Consider the following 16,020-nt stretch of genomic DNA (forward strand, 5'->3'; position numbering starts at 1 on the left):
TCTAATGGATTTGTCCTTTCATGATGCCAAATAAATCCAAAACAATTAAAGCCTCTCTGCATTTTGTTTTTTTGCATTAAGTTGGCCACGCTTTCCGTTGTCCACACGTTGTCCACAACGCTTTCCGATATAAATGTGAATTTGTGTGACCCCCTTGACCTTTGACCCCCAACCGCTGCCTTGGGTGACAAAAGTACTATACCATGTGTCATATTAGAGGATGGGGAATTTAATTTTGAACATTTTGGAGTTAATTTGCTGTAAATCAAAACAAAATTGACAATTTAATCGCGAAAAAACGATTTTGACCTTTTTGTGACCTTGACCTTAACCTTTGATCCGATCGCTCCCAAAATCTAATCGATTTGTCCTCTCGTGATGCCAAACACATCCACAAAATTTCATGACAATCTGCGAAGTGGTTTTTGTGTAATGTTGTCCACAACGCTTCCCAATCAAAAACTCTATTTTGGTGACCCCCTTGACCTTTGACTTCCACAGACGAACCAGGGTTGCAAACACTACACCATACGCTATATCAGTGGATTGGGATTTGAATACTGAACATTTTGGACTTAATTTGATGTAAATCGGAACAAAATTGATCCTTTAATCGCAAAAAAACGATTTTGACCTTTTTGTGACCTTGACCTTGACCTTTGATCCGATCGCTCCCAAAATCTAATCGATTTGTCCTCTCATGATGTCAAACAAGTCCACAAAATTTCATGACAATCTGCTAAGTGGTTTTTGCGTAATGTTGTCCACAACGCTGCCCAATGAAAAATGCTTTGTGGTGACCCCCTTGACCTTTGACCTCCAATCGCTAACTTGGGTTGCAACAACACCATATAATATGTTATATTTGAGGATAGGGCATTGAATACTGATCATTTTGGCATTAATTTGATGTAAATTGGAATAAAATTGACTGTGTTATCGCGAAAATAAAAATGTTTGACCTTTTTGTGACCTTGACCTTGACCTTTGATCCGATCGCTCCAAAAATCTACTCGATTTGTCTTTTCATGACAACAAACCTTCCCACACAATTTCAAGCTAATCCGCTGTAAAGTTTTTGTATAAAGTGATCCAAAACATTGTTAATACCATTTTTGGTGACCCCCTTGACCTTTGACCCCCAACCGCTACCTAGGGTAATTACGCCACACTTTCATGTGGCATAGCCTAGAATGTAGAATTGAGTAATGAACATTTTGGTGTTGGTTTTATCTCGTTCGGATAAAAATTGACCGCGTTATGACGAAAAAACGATTCTGACCTTTTCGTGACCGTGACCTTGACCTTTAATCCGATTGCTCCCAAAAGCTTCGCTTGGCGTCCTTGAGTAACTGCACATCATCTCTGAAAAATTAATGCAAATCGGTCCAGCAGTTTTTGCGCAATGTTGTCCGCACACATATTTACATACAGGGGTCAATACAATACCTTCGTCAAACGAAGTTTGCGAAGGTAATGAAGAAGAAATATGCGGGGTTGACGTCTCTCATAATCTCTCTAACCCTGTGGAAAATCCCGTTTATCTATTTGCTGATGACTCCACATTCTGCCATGACATCCCTCATCCTATAGACAGGAAGGCTGTAGCCTCTTCCCTCTCTTCAAACCTTGCCAAAATAAGAAGATGGTCAAACACTTGGCATATGCCTTTCAATCCTGACAAATCTCATACTCTCACTATTTCTCTCCAAAAATGACCGTCTGACAACCACCTCCCTCCCTCCCATATATTTTCTTAACAATCCTCTTGGGGATGTTCAGTCACCCAAACTCCTGGGACTCACAATTAACCACGATTTTTCTTGGGCAAACCACATTTCAAAGTAAGTCTCCAAAGCCAGTCGCCAACTGGGCATATTCCGTCAAACAAAGTCATTCCTTCGTACATCTGAACTCCTATTCACCTACAATACCTTCATCCTCAGCTTAATGGAGTCACTGTTCTCCCCTCTGGGCTGGCTACCCTGCCTCACAACTTGCTCAGCTTGACACCATGGTAACCAAGGTCTTCAAGATTATTGGAATATTCCGAGATGAAGCTGAGTCTATGGAGCGATCACTTTCCCATTGTAGACGGGCCGGTGATCTGTCTTCTACCCACTGCTCTTTCCATGCTTTGTGCCTTAACCCCTGAGGTTTCTGCAGGGCATACACAGTCCATCATCAACCCCATTCTGATGAGACTACCTAAATCAGAATCAATGCTCGCCTCCACTCATTTGATCCTCTTTTTCCTCAGCTGTGGAACTAACGTCCACATTCTCTTCAATCTCATTCTTCCCTCCAGGTCTTCAAGACACCTGTTTACCACCATCTCAGATCATCCCCAATCCAAAACCATGATCTTTTCTACCCTCGTTACCCTTCCCTCCCTTCCTCCACCTCACTCCAAACCCTACTCATTCTAGGTTTCCAGTTTTTCCCTCCGAGGATTTTCCTTCTGTATCCATTTTGTCCACTCCATGCATCCTTCCCTCACCCCCATCTCTCCCCACACCCAATGTTTGTCCAAGACTCCCCCTTCAACTCTGCTGTTGGTGTCCCCCCTCCCCTCCCCCCTCTGTGCTATTCTTTTTGTCCTGCTCCATCATGATCTGTTCAGTGTACTAGCTCGTCCACAAGTGTTGACTGGATACAAAATAAAATGCAAGGAGACGATGAGAAGGCTGAAAGCTTTGTTGCACTGCTGTTTTGGCACTAGTGCTGGTACGTCGCCGACCGGCGTGTCAGTATTAGAAATGTCTGTCAGTAGACCGCTGGGTGAAGAGAAGGCTCGCTCAGGGAGCATTCAACAACTTATGAGTGGAACTTGCTGCAGAAGATAATGGCACTCATTTTTAGCTCACCTCGACTTTAGTCAGGTGAGTTTATTTGATCGAGCAGTGCCCATAGGTGAGTGAGTCAGTCAGTCAGTCAATCATTACTGCTTGAACCAAACACACGATTTTGATGAAACTTGGTCACAAGCTTCATATATGAGCGCTAACGAAGGTTTATTGACCGCATTAAAATCTGCCCTCATTGTGGGGGTCTACGGGGGGGGGGGTGGAGGTTTGACACCCCCAAAAAGAATCGGTACTTGCTCTCTTCTCCGAAACTACACACATGATTGCGATGAAACTTAACCACAAACTTCATCATGCATAATGTACCAAAGTGCATCAACTGCATTAAAATCTATGCTTAATAAGGGGGTCTACAGGGAGGCGGTGGCTTGAATCCCCCCCCCCAAAAAAAATAGGTGTTTGCTCTCATCTCCAAAGATACACACACAAATGTGACAAAACTTGACCATAAGCTTCATCACCCGTAATGTACCAAAGTGTATCGACCACATCAAAATCTGCACTCATTAAGTGGGTCAAAAGGGGGTGGGGGTGTTTTAACCCCCAAAATGGGTATTTGCTTTCTTCTCCGAAACTACAGACACAATTTCAATGCCAGTTGACAACATCCTTCATCACTCATGACGTACCAAAGTGTATTGACCACATCAACATCTTCGTTCATTCAAGGGGTTTACAGTGGGGGGGGGGTTGACACCCCCAAAATAGATATTTGCTCTCTTTTCCTAAGCTACACACATTATTTTAGTATAGTAGATAGTAGAAAATCGTGCAAATTATGATACAAGCATCAAATTTGGCATTTCTGTTCTGCAGGGCTTTCTGATCAAATCTGCCCGATTGGCCATTTGAAAATCCAAGATGGCGGCCATTTTTCAAGATGGCCGCCAAGTTAGCCTCCCGTAGTTGACTTTTTGCTTAGAAGTATTTGTAGTTGTCCGATTTGCATGATCTAAGTGTGGATTCATATGTTTTCAAGCATGCTGAAGTGGATTGTACTGTTTTTAAAGCCCCCTGACACACACTTTTTCTGATTTTGCACATGATTTTCATATGTTTGCATAACTTAACATGTATGTAGTAGTAGCTACTTATGCATGGGGTGTAGTGGTGTAGTGTTAGAGGTAGTACCTTTATTTCAGCAGTCAGCCACATCCCTTAGATGGACAACTGGCACTGGTCCTCATCACTGGCCCAACTCTCATCTATGGCTCCAAGAAGTTGCTAGTGCATGACATCAGCCACACCCTGGTAAACCGCGTTGGCTCGTGGGCTAAACTAGATGAGGGTAGCACACAGAAGGTCTCTGCGTGTGATGGAGTACATCAAGCTCCAAATTTTCGAAGTGCACGAAGTTGATGAAACAGATGTGCTGATTGAATCCAGGCCACTTACCAGTCCGTTAATCAACATTTCCAGTTCATCGCCAAGTAAGAATTTCTTGAAGGAGTGATTGTCGGGCACTACCAAGGCACATTGGTGACATCACTGCTGTGAAACTCAGCGTGGGGTTCAGTGTCAGCTAAGTAGGAATTGTATGTTGGCATCATACTGCAACAACTTATTGGTGTCCCAAATGTTGCCTAATCAACCCCGGATCAGTTAGGATCCGCACCTGAATCGATAGGACGTGCCAGCGCGGGAGAGCCGAGCCAAAGATAATGGGATTTTAGTTATCTGGATGGTGTACAGATCGCACAGGACTTATGACACTGGATGAACGATCGGATTAGGTGTCGGGCAGATGCATAAACCAAGTTGTATCCCATACAGGAAAGTGTCCATTATACATGTACAGGGTGATAAAAGGATAAACCCTCGACCCTGAACGTCATACTGGGCATGGACACGAGTTCTAATGGTAAATCATGGAACACTGTCTGGACCAAGTGTTGCCTATATCAGGAGGTTAAGAAAGAAGATCTAAAGTCCCCCCAGGCCAATCCTGCCAAAAGAGGAGATAATGGGTATATGAACTTGGCAAGGAATATTCCTCCGTTTCACTCACTCAATGCACTACCAATCAAGCTTGACCCTGCAAGACTTGACGAAGGTGGTCGGATGGAGGAAACCTTGAGAGAAAACAAGGCACGATATCATGAGAGTTGCAGGCTTCTATCTAACAACACAAAGTTACACAGAGCTGAAAAAGATCAATCCCTGCAGGTGCTAGAGATGAGGGCAGTAGAAGTAAGATCCCACGAAAGGTCCAAGAAGCTAAAACACAAAAATGTTTTCTTTGCGAAACCCAAGGGGTTGGCTTAGAGAAGCAATGACATTGAAATTGAATAAGAGAATAAACAAATGTGCAAAAACACTCGGTGATGGAAAACTCTTTGCCAAACTGAGTGTAGGAGATGTCGTAGCACAAGAACTGAAATATCACCCTGCCTGCTTGGTGGCACTGTATAACCGAGAACGAGACTACCTGAAGGCGCAGGAGCAAGAGAAAGCACAGGAGCACTGGAAGGAAGCATATCCAATTGCTTTCTCCGAACTGATCACCTACATCAGTGAGATGAAAACTGCCAGTGATAGTACAGATCCACCCATTTTCAGGCTTGCTGATATGACCATGCTTTACAAGCAGAGGCTGGAGCAGCTTGGTGTTGAATCGCTTGATGTTCATCCTACGCGACTTAAGGACCAGCTGCTTTTTCACATCCCCAAGCTGCAAGCTCATCACCAAGGACGAGATGGTCTGCTGGCTTTTGAGAATGATGTAGGCTCAATCCTCACACAAGCATCCAAGTACGGTGAAGCGATCCATCTAGCGAAACCTGCTGGGATAATAAGACGAGACATGCTCCATCAAAAGTCGCATTTCAGCAGCACGTTTCACGACACAGACCGAGAACAGGCTGTACCACCATCACTTCTGCAATGTGTATGCATGGTCGAACATGGCGCAGACATCAAGTCCCAACTCCAGCATGGAGCATCGAAATCTGACCTTTCTATATCACAGCTCCTGCAGTACAACTGCTTTGCCAAGTACAAGGAAGGAAAGAATGTCCACAGGCATTCCAAGGACCGTGAGACACCTTTTGCTGTCTACGTTGGCCTGTATGTGTTTGCCAAGACGAGGAAGAGACAACTCATTGACATGCTCCATGAGAATGGGCTCAGCATATCATACGACAGAGTCCTAGAAGTCTCAGCCCAGTTAGGAGAAGCAGTTGTTGCATGGTATGTGGAAGATGGAGTCATCTGTCCCCCAGTCTTGAGAAAGCAGTTGTTCACAACTGCAGCAGTGGACAACATAGATCATAATCTGACTGCGACCACAGCTCAAGCATCCTTCCATGGCACAAGTGTGTCCATTTTCCAACATCCACGCACTGAAAATGCTGGCGATGAATGTGAGCTGCTCAAACTGGAGTCAAACTCAAATATTCTTGGTTGGAGGAAGTGTTCCTCACTGAGGATGTGGCTGATGCAGTCTGCATCACATGGTCAGCCCACCATGCAACACAGAAAAGGAGCCATCCATTTGAAGTGAGCATTTCAGCACTGATGCCTCTGTTGCGAGACCAGGCTCACTGTGTTGCAATGATCAAGCATGTCATGGAGAAGGTCTGTGATACAGTGGCTTTCCTGAACCCAGGGCAGATACCTGTCATTGCTGCTGACCAACCGTTGTATGCTCTGGCAAAACAAATACAATGGCAGTGGCCCGAATATGGAGAGGACAAGTTCGTTATCATGTTTGGTGGACTTCATATAGAAATGGCTGCACTGAGATCGATAGGAACACTACTCCAAGACAGTGGCTGGACCAGTTCCATTGTGGAAGCAGAGGTGGCCTCATCTGGTACAGCAGTGTCTTTCCTGTCTGCATCCAATGTCACCAGGACAAGACAATCACACCAGATCACTGCATGAAGCTTGTACAAACTGATTAAGGAAGCATACCATGACTACCGCTCTGAAGAGTCTTACAGATCAGATCTATCCTTTGAAGATTGGTGTAAACAACGGAGGCAAGAGAGTCCACAGTTCCAGTTCTGAAGTCTGGTGCTGGACATGGAGTTCACCATATTCACCCTGATCCGCTCATTCAGAGAAGGAGACTTCAACCTGTACCGTGAAGCACTTTCAGAACTGGCACCTTTACTTACTTCTTTGCGAATAACAATGTCAACTATGTGCAATGGATCCCAGTTCACCTCCGAGATATGATGTCGCTTGAGCAACAACATCCAGATGTGGCCAGGGAGTTTCACAAAGGGAACTTCATTATCCACAAGTCTAGAAGAGAATTCTCTGCCCTAGCAATCGACCTAGCCCACGAGCAAAATAATGCAGTCATCAAAGGTGACGGAGGAGCAAATGGGTTGACAGAAGACCAGGTAGCACTTCGTAGGTGGATGGTCGCTGGACCCGAAGTGAGTCGTCTAGTCGCTGGATACGAGACCATGTCTGGTATGAAAGATGCAACCAACAACAGCAGACAGCATGAGCAGACACTGAGTGCCCAGAAATCTTTCTTTGAAAATGTGAAAGCACTCTCTGCAGTAATGCAGGAGATGGGCAACCCATTCCAAGAAGAATCAGCCGACCTACTGGTACTAGACATGAAGAACATTGCAGACCCAACCCTAGCCGAAATGGTAGCTACACATCAACAGTGGGGCAAAGAGCAGTTACATTCATTCATGGAGGGGCTACAGAATGAAGGTGAATGTCCTTTCTATCATCCAATCAAGAAAAACATTGTTTCTTTCTTCAAACAAGAGCAAGCTGGGGGAAGTTCTAAGGAGAAAGTCCTGAAAGACGACTGCCAGCTGTTCTCATGACTGTTCATCTCATGCCAGAACAGGCAGTGTTACTTGCAAGAATTATTCAAGCATGAGAATCAGTCACACCCTGCATCTCTCAGTGACAGCGGCAAGCTTCATACATGTCAGAAGTCACAGCTGGCTGAAATTCTTGAAGCGCAAGTGAACATCCCAGACAGAGAACCAAGGGGAGATGCAGTCATCATTGATGGCTCAGCACTTATCAATGCCCTACCTCCACATACTTCAAAGATATTTGATGAATATGCTAAAGAAGACATCATCCCAAAGGTGGAATCCTATGGTGCTAGGTACGAGAGGGTGGACGTAGTGTTTGATGTGTACAAGAAGTCAAGTCTGAAGTCCGAGGCAAGGTCGAAAAGGGGGCAAGGAATCAGAAGAAGAGTGCCAGGAACCAGTAAGACCCCAAGTAACTGGAGAAGCTTTCTTCAAGATGACAGCAACAAGACTGAGCTGTTTCACTTCCTTGCGGAAAAGATGTGTGAAGCACAGACGACAAGCACAGTCATTGTCACAAAAGGAGAAGATGACATTAGCAACACAATGAAGTCACTGGATGCTGTGTCTCCATGTTGTCATGAAGAAACTGACACTCAAATATTTGTACACGCCAGGGATGCAACGACGGATGGTAGCAAGTCCATTATCATTAAGGCCAATGACATGGACGTACTAGTTATAGCAATATCTGTACTGCCATCCTTACAGGAACTAGGTCTTGAGAACATGTGGATTGCCTTTGGCCAAGGAGCCAAGGTGCGATGGATTCCAGTCCATGAGGTAGTTTCTGCAATAGGGCCTGAGAAAGCTAGAGGGATCCCATACTTCCATGCGTTCACTGGATGTGACGTCGTGTCTGCCTTCCGCGGTAAAGGGAAGAAAACTGCATGGCAGACTTGGAACGTCTTTGATGTTTCTGAAACATTCACCAATATCAGCCAGCATCCAACATTGATTCGTGATCTTGACCTGCAGAGGCTGGAGAGATTCGTTGTCCTCATGTATGACAGATCAAGCGCAGCCACTGGTGTGGACGGAGCAAGACTGGATCTCTTTGCCCGCAAGCAGAGGCCGTACAACTCAATTCCACCAACACAGGCAGCCCTCAGAAAACATGCAAAGCATGCGGCCTTTCAGGCTGGGATCATCAGGGGCCAGGCAACCATCTCCAGTCCAGACATGAGCAGTCCTGCTGAATGGGGATGGACACAGAAAGGAGAGACGTGGCAGATATGTTGGACAACACTACCCCCTATTGCAGCCAGCTGTCAGGAACTGACCAAGTGTTCCTGTAAGAAAGGTTGCAACCGGAGATGCAAGTGCTTTCAGTCAGGGCTCCCCTGCACAGCACTCTGCAGCTGCATATGTGGACAGTAGCAGCTGGAGGAACATTCGCATGGTTTGCATAACTTTGAACATTTACTAGCCAGGGCCCGGTTGCAGAAAGGCCTTAGCTTCATATGACAATCATTAAAGTGGTGCAAAATCAGAAAAAGTGTCAGGGGGCTTTAAAAACAGGAAAATCCACTCCAGCAGGCTGGAAAACATAAGAATCCACACCTAGATCATGCAAATCGGACAACTACAAATACTTCTTTGCAAAAAGTCAACTTCGGGAGGCTTGATCCACAGCCACGTTTGACCGTCAGAATAACTGCTCAGGAAAAGCCCGCGGTATGCTTAATCAAATGTCCTGTAAGTCCAAGGTGTAAATAAATCATCCACCTCCAAGCCAATGTGTCCTGATGGAAAGGGGGTAGACGAGCCTCCGTTGGGCTAACGGCTATCTCACGTGCATGAATGTGTCTGTTGTAGAGAAAAAAGCAATACCATAAAAAAGGGAATCTATTCCATACCCTTCTCAATGCATCAAAGTTAGAATCCCACCAGACATGGGGATGGGTCTATCCTGGACATGCATTTAGGGAAATAACTGTCTGAGGACCTAAATGTTTGTATGCATCATTAGTCGGATCTGATTCTGAAATCCAGAACAATATATATATATATATATATATATATATATATATATATATATATATATATATATATATATATATATATATATATATATATATATATATATATATATATATATATATATAATCTTCTTCTTCTTCTTTTGGCTGCTCCCGTTAGGGGTCGCCACAGCGGATCATCCGTATGATCTGCATAGTAATTTGGCACATGTTTTACGCCGGATGCCCTTCCTGACGCAAACCTGGTCGCTTCTTATGACACAGGGATATGGCACACCTATTTTAACCGGGGTATACACCTGCCCAGTATACTGGTACTCATTTCGCCGACCTCGGAAGGATGACAGGCTGAGTCAACATACACATATATATATATATATATATATATATATATATATATATATATATATATATATATATATATATATACATATATATAGTTGCGGTTGTGGAAATTCACAAACCACCATTCAGGTCCCGTAGGTGAGATATCTCTGTAAGTACCTGTGTAGTTAGCCCCAAACCCGTTGTTTAGAGGGAATAAATGTGATTCATTCGGGCTGTGACACTTTGAGATTGCCGTTTTTCTGTTCTATCTTTATTTTGAACCAACCACGCTCCAACCATCACACAACAACAACGCCAACAGCCACGATCTTTACCTTCACAACTCGCTCCCGCAAACATCGCATCACCGCCATTCCAAACGGCACCATGGCCATAAACCACCACCATAAACTCTCCACCACCTTCACCTCTCTCCTTCTGCGGCCATTCCCGCACCACCTGTGAGCACCGAGCGTCGGGCTGTCCTGGCCTCATACAAGATACGCGCCGAGCCGCGAGTGCAAAATGCGGCCTTTCCGAGGAGAATTCGGATCAGGAATGCTACATGCCCACTTCTGCTCCGTCCAATCAGCAAGCGTGGGGCGGTTTGGCCCGGCCTCCAGGCGCGTCTGTGTGGAATTTAGATATGCAAATTCTAGGATCAGGGGAGATTCACGCCCCTTATTCTCCGTCCAATGGGCGAGCGTGGCTCCGCCCCCGAGCTCGTTCTGATCCAGAAATTTGCATATGGGTTCTCCTGCCGGCCTATAAAGGGCCGAGCGCAAGGCGAATCTGGGCAGAGTCGGTTTTGGAAGAGCGGAGAGTGGCAGAAAAGGCATAGTCAGTTTTGGAAGAGCGGAGTGGAGTCGGGAGGCGAGGGCGTCTGGGTGGTTTTCGGCAATCGGCTGAGGAGAATTGGGGGAAGAGTCCGAGGAGCTCGGGTCCGAGGCAAGGAAGACGGCGTTCGGCGACGAGGTCGTGGTGGAATTGCTCGTCACGGGACCCAAGCAAGCCAGCTATACTCTTTCCCCAGAGCATCAACAATTTCCCCCCCCCCCATTTTTTCCCTCGCGCTGAGATAGTGCGAAAAGGGGGCCCCGTTCCCACCCCACTCCAAGCAGTGCCAACGAAACCCGCGAAGGAGCACGAAGTCAGGGCACCACCGCGCTGCCACATTTGCGGCTCATCACAGACGCGGGTAGGACCCACCCGGTCTCGCGGACCTGACCGCTTTTTCAGGTCTCACGCAAATATTGGCCCACAGGCCCCGTCTGCCCCCCTTGTCTTTGAGGGTGGCCTTTTCTTTTGTTTCTGTGTAAACGTGTGTGTGTGGCGCCAGTCTGGTTAAGTAAAACTGTTAAGTGTTGCCGTGTGTCGGTCTTAGTCGGTAGTATCTCTGTCATTGTTTCTTTTGTAGCATTTGATATATGTGCATTCTGTTTGGCTGTATATGTGTGCTATCCGTGTGCCGCGGAATAAATGTGCATCATGTTGAACTGTTTTCCCGTTTCGCTTCATCTTTTCTTTAATTGAATCTCCATCTTGCTTCACGTAAAGGGTTGGTAGTGGGCTTAATACGCCCGATAATTAATCGGAACCGTCGAGGCCGACGATAACACCGCTCGGTTATCCTGATAGTACGGAACGGATCGCTTAAGCAGCCCGTGTCCAGAGTCGACCTGCGGCGAGGTGCGATCACCCGGTCTACCCTCCGCGTGGGTACTTAGGTAGGTCGAGTTTGGCGAACAACCCTATCCCACGCGGGTGGCCGATTGGCACGATCGTGGTGAGGCCGAAAGGCCCACCCGTGACTAACTCCCGGCGTTAGTCCGAGAGGGTCACGACAGAATTGTCCGTCCGGTAGGCGACGTGCTGCGATTCGAGTCACGTGGCCGTTCGCACGCCGGCGGGCGCGAATTCGCAACAATATATATATATATATATATATATATATATATATATATATATATTTTAAACGCAAAAGAAACTTATCACCTTTTAAACCTTCAAATATCAACAATAACACTGCGTGTAGTAAATGTGTGAACTTATTTGTGGACAATAGTGTCCTCACTGTCAGACAAAATGGTCACGGATGGTCACTTGAACCTTCAATGGTCACTCCATAGCACAGCTGTTGAGCAGCCGTTTTGACTGTCAGTGATTAGCCAAGGGGTACCGGATGATTTTAATGAGCTGCACGTGATGTCTTGATATTGGCTTTAAAAAGGCCAGTGCAAAATGGGCATTTCAATCAACATGCCACGATTGTCAAGGGATCAATGGCAGTGTGCCTTGGACATACTGCAAGGCGGATTGAGCTACCGTGAGGTGGCACGTCGACTTGGCTGTTCACACCAGACGATATCGGCCCTGGTGGACAGAGACACCCTCCACAACTCTGCAGATGACAGACCTCGATCACGGAAGCCAAGAGTCACCACTGCAAGGCAGGACAGGCAGATGGTCCTAAGTCAGATGGCTTCAGACATTGAGGACTGAGTGGGACAGAATCCAGCAGCAATCCATCCAAAGACTGGTAGGCAGTATGCGCCGACGATGCACTGCCTGTATCCAAAACAATGGTGGCCACACACGCTATTGAAAGGGGACTGACATTGCACCCAGTGCTGTTCTGTACTGTAGAACAAACTTATGAGATGGTGTATCTTGGTCAAAAACTTGGCATGTCATTAATAACATGCCAATGTTTCAATTAGCAATTGTTGGTTTGTTTTATTTTGAAATGTTACAATTTTATTACATTTCAAACAAGTGGTAAGTTTCTTTTGCGTTTCAGTATATATATATATATATATATATATATATATATATATATATATATATATATATATATATATATATATATATATATATATATATATATATAAATAAATAATTAGGGTTGGGAGTGGGGATAGGTTTCAAAAATACAATCATTTTGGAATAGGTAATGATCTAGAGTATTGGTTAGAATAGAAGTAAACTCGCTTGTGAAAGTTAAAATAAAATACATTTGAAATGGCATCCGATGTGGTATGAGGATGTTGCAATATTCACAACATCAGGGGCAAGACCATTGGATAACGTGCATTAAAGGGGTTCCCTTCCTCCCTCCGTTTTTTGTCCCTTTCATCTTTGGCACTTATGCGTAGTAAATGGAAATGTTTAACGCACAGATGGAGCCCGGCACGAAGGTCGGAGTCCGTGCAATGGCTCCAAATGACTGAACTTTGGCCATCTGGTGTGCTGAGTAAAGTGCAACACAAACGAGTAAGCCCCCTTCACAAATCAGCAAACCCCTACAAAAACTAGTAAGCCCCAAATACAAACAAATAAGCCCACTACACAAAGACATAAGCCCCTAAACAAATCAGTAAGCCCCATTAAAGAAATAGTAACCCCACTAAACAAACTAGTAAGCCCTCTTCACAAAACAGCAAACTCCTTCACAAAGCAGCAAGCCCCAGACACAAACCAAAAAAGCCGACTACACAACCAAGGAAGCCGATTACACAAACAAGTAAGCTCTATAAACAAACAAATAAGCCCTGCACACAGACCAGAAGGCTGAAAGACAAATCAGTAAGCCACCCTTACAAACCAGCATGCCTCCTTTTCCAAACAGACCTTCTTCAAGAACAACATAAAATTCCTGATCCCATGTACCATATTCTGTGTTACAGAGCATTGGTTCTGCCCCAGCAGTTTCCAGGCTAGGGTCATGCTGGGAGGTTTGCCATCCCTCTCCCAGCAGTCGTCGGGCACGAATTTGTAACTTGTTCATTGAGCCGGCGATAGCTCGCCTCCTCTTCGTGAAGGACACTGTGGGATCTTTAAAGTCCACCAACTAATACAAGCAGACGGGATGCCCTGTTTACTGAACGTCCATCCGAGGGACAGCACACACATTCATGAATCACCCTGCCTGTGAAACACCAGATAATCGTTTATATGTCGGTCAGGATTCAAACCCAGGAAAGACGGCTTTGAGGCGAGTGTGCATGACCCGAGGTCATCCTGTCAACCCATGAAAGCATATAATAACAATAAAAAGAGCAATCAGAGATTCCAGACCCAGATTGTTATTATTATTCAACTTAATTCAGAAAGGTATTTAAATAAAATAAATTCAAATCAAATGGAAGACCAAATAGGTACAGTCCTGCATTGCAGAAATCAGAAGGAACCCGAACAAGCAAAAAGCAAAGATGAAGACATCAGGAGGAATCTGGATAGGATTCATGTTTCAGCTGCTGCTCCTCCACCCTCAAACCCATACAGGCACAGCCAAGTGAGCTTAAAAAAGAAGAAACATCAAAAAGAACCCAGATTCAAAAAACTTAAATAATCTGGCTGCCAGTCCATGTGTCCGATGAAGCAGAAATTTAAAACATGTATTCCCAATGACTCCTCGATCATAAATGATGTTTCACGTCGATTGATTATGCGATTCAAGAGACAGGATTTTGAAAAGATTTTCTCTCAATTCAAGATGGCTGCCAGACCATGTGACCTGTCAATTATTTGTGAAAACTCTGACATCCCCAAGGCTTGGGGAACATGTGTGTGAAGTTTCCCTTCGATTTGTTCAGTCATTCTGAAGAAGATTGTTAAAGGTTTCATGGGAAATCCAATATGCTGCGAAACCATGTGACCGATGATGTCATAGTTGGAAACATTTTGTTACCCTTGAATAGGGTATGGAATTTGGGTCTGTTTGGCTGTCTGTCTGTCTGACTGTTTGTTTGTTTGTCTGCACAGAACTTGAGTATGGTTTTTCTCTGCAACTGCTGGTTGGATTGACACAAAATTTTCACCATAGGTGTGACTACTCATGTGGAATGTTTTAATTGTGATTATGATGTCATAGGTCAGGTGGTGTGGCAGCATGTTGGAAAAAAAAGGAAAAACTTGAGACCTCTGTATCTCCAAAACCACACCATGGAAAAAAATTGAAACTCGGCACGTGGCAAGTATTCCTAATGGGGAATAAATATGATTACCTCTGCCACCGAAAGTGGATGGAAGTTATGTTTTCACCTCTGTTTGTTTGTTTGTTTGTTTGTTTGTTTGTAAGCAAAATATCTCAAAAAGTTGTGGACGGATTTGGACGAAATTTGGTGGAGAGCTTAGGTATGTCACAAGGACAAAATGATTGGCTTTGTGTGAAGATTTTAATCCGTATCTGGATCTGATAATTGCAAGAGAGCTATATCTGGTTTCAGTCCTTCTTACCCTTGCTATCAGAGAGAGTATTGCGTTTGGGTGCGTTTGTTTGTTAATTGCAGGAATCCTTCGGATTTCGGCAATTATGTTGGTCGGTTGTGTGTGTCATTCTGTGTGTCTGTCTGTCTGTCTGTTTGTTTGACTGTTTGTGTGTTTGTTTATCCTGTAGCAGCCACACCGTTTCAGCGATCATGACCAAACTGGGTACAGACGTCGGCCATGGTCCAACTTAGACACTTGTCGTTTTTGGTGAATCTAGGTCAAAGGTCAAGGTCAAGGTCACGGAAAAACCGAAATTCTTATTTTCGCAATAACGTCCGCTAAAATGGTCGTATCGACTTCAAACCAAATCCAAAATGTGCATCTTCCAATACTGCATCCAACCATATGTCTCATTGGGGTGTGACACCAACACCCTTCTTAGCGGTCGGGGGTCGAATGGCAGGGGGGGTCGGGTCAAAACTTTCAAATTGCGATATAAACGCCATTTCAAGTCCGATTGACTTCCAAGTTATGATCATGACCAAACTAAGTGCTATAACTCATTAAGGCCTAAGTCACTATTGCTCTACGGCGACGATACGGCGGCCATACGCCCTCTGAATTGACAGAAACGTGCGGCGGCCGCAGAGTTTCTGCGTTGGCCTCAGGGTGACCCTACGCCATTTGGCTATATTTTACAGGTCGTAAGGTCGCCGTGGAATTATAACTTTTTTCATTTCTACATTCGCCGTAGCAATTCGACAAGCCGAAAAAAAAAACTGGTAAAAAAAAATTATATATTAACCCATTTGTTACCGTCCGTCTGGCTGCACG

General features: G+C 44.9%; 1 protein-coding gene and 1 pseudogene across 6 annotated transcripts in view; one reads left to right on the forward strand and one right to left on the reverse strand.

Annotated features, from left to right (window-relative positions):
* The window catches only part of LOC147031434 (uncharacterized), a 151,010-nt gene that overhangs the window by 124,757 nt on the left and 10,233 nt on the right, over positions 1-16,020 (reverse strand). The window lies entirely within an intron of this gene.
* On the forward strand, positions 4,710-6,369 carry LOC147031435 (uncharacterized; annotated as a pseudogene).

Source organism: Eptatretus burgeri, chromosome 2 (genome assembly GCF_056783735.1).
Source record: "Eptatretus burgeri isolate ZD-2024b chromosome 2, Ebu_testis_v1, whole genome shotgun sequence".
NCBI lineage: Eukaryota > Metazoa > Chordata > Myxini > Myxiniformes > Myxinidae > Eptatretus > Eptatretus burgeri.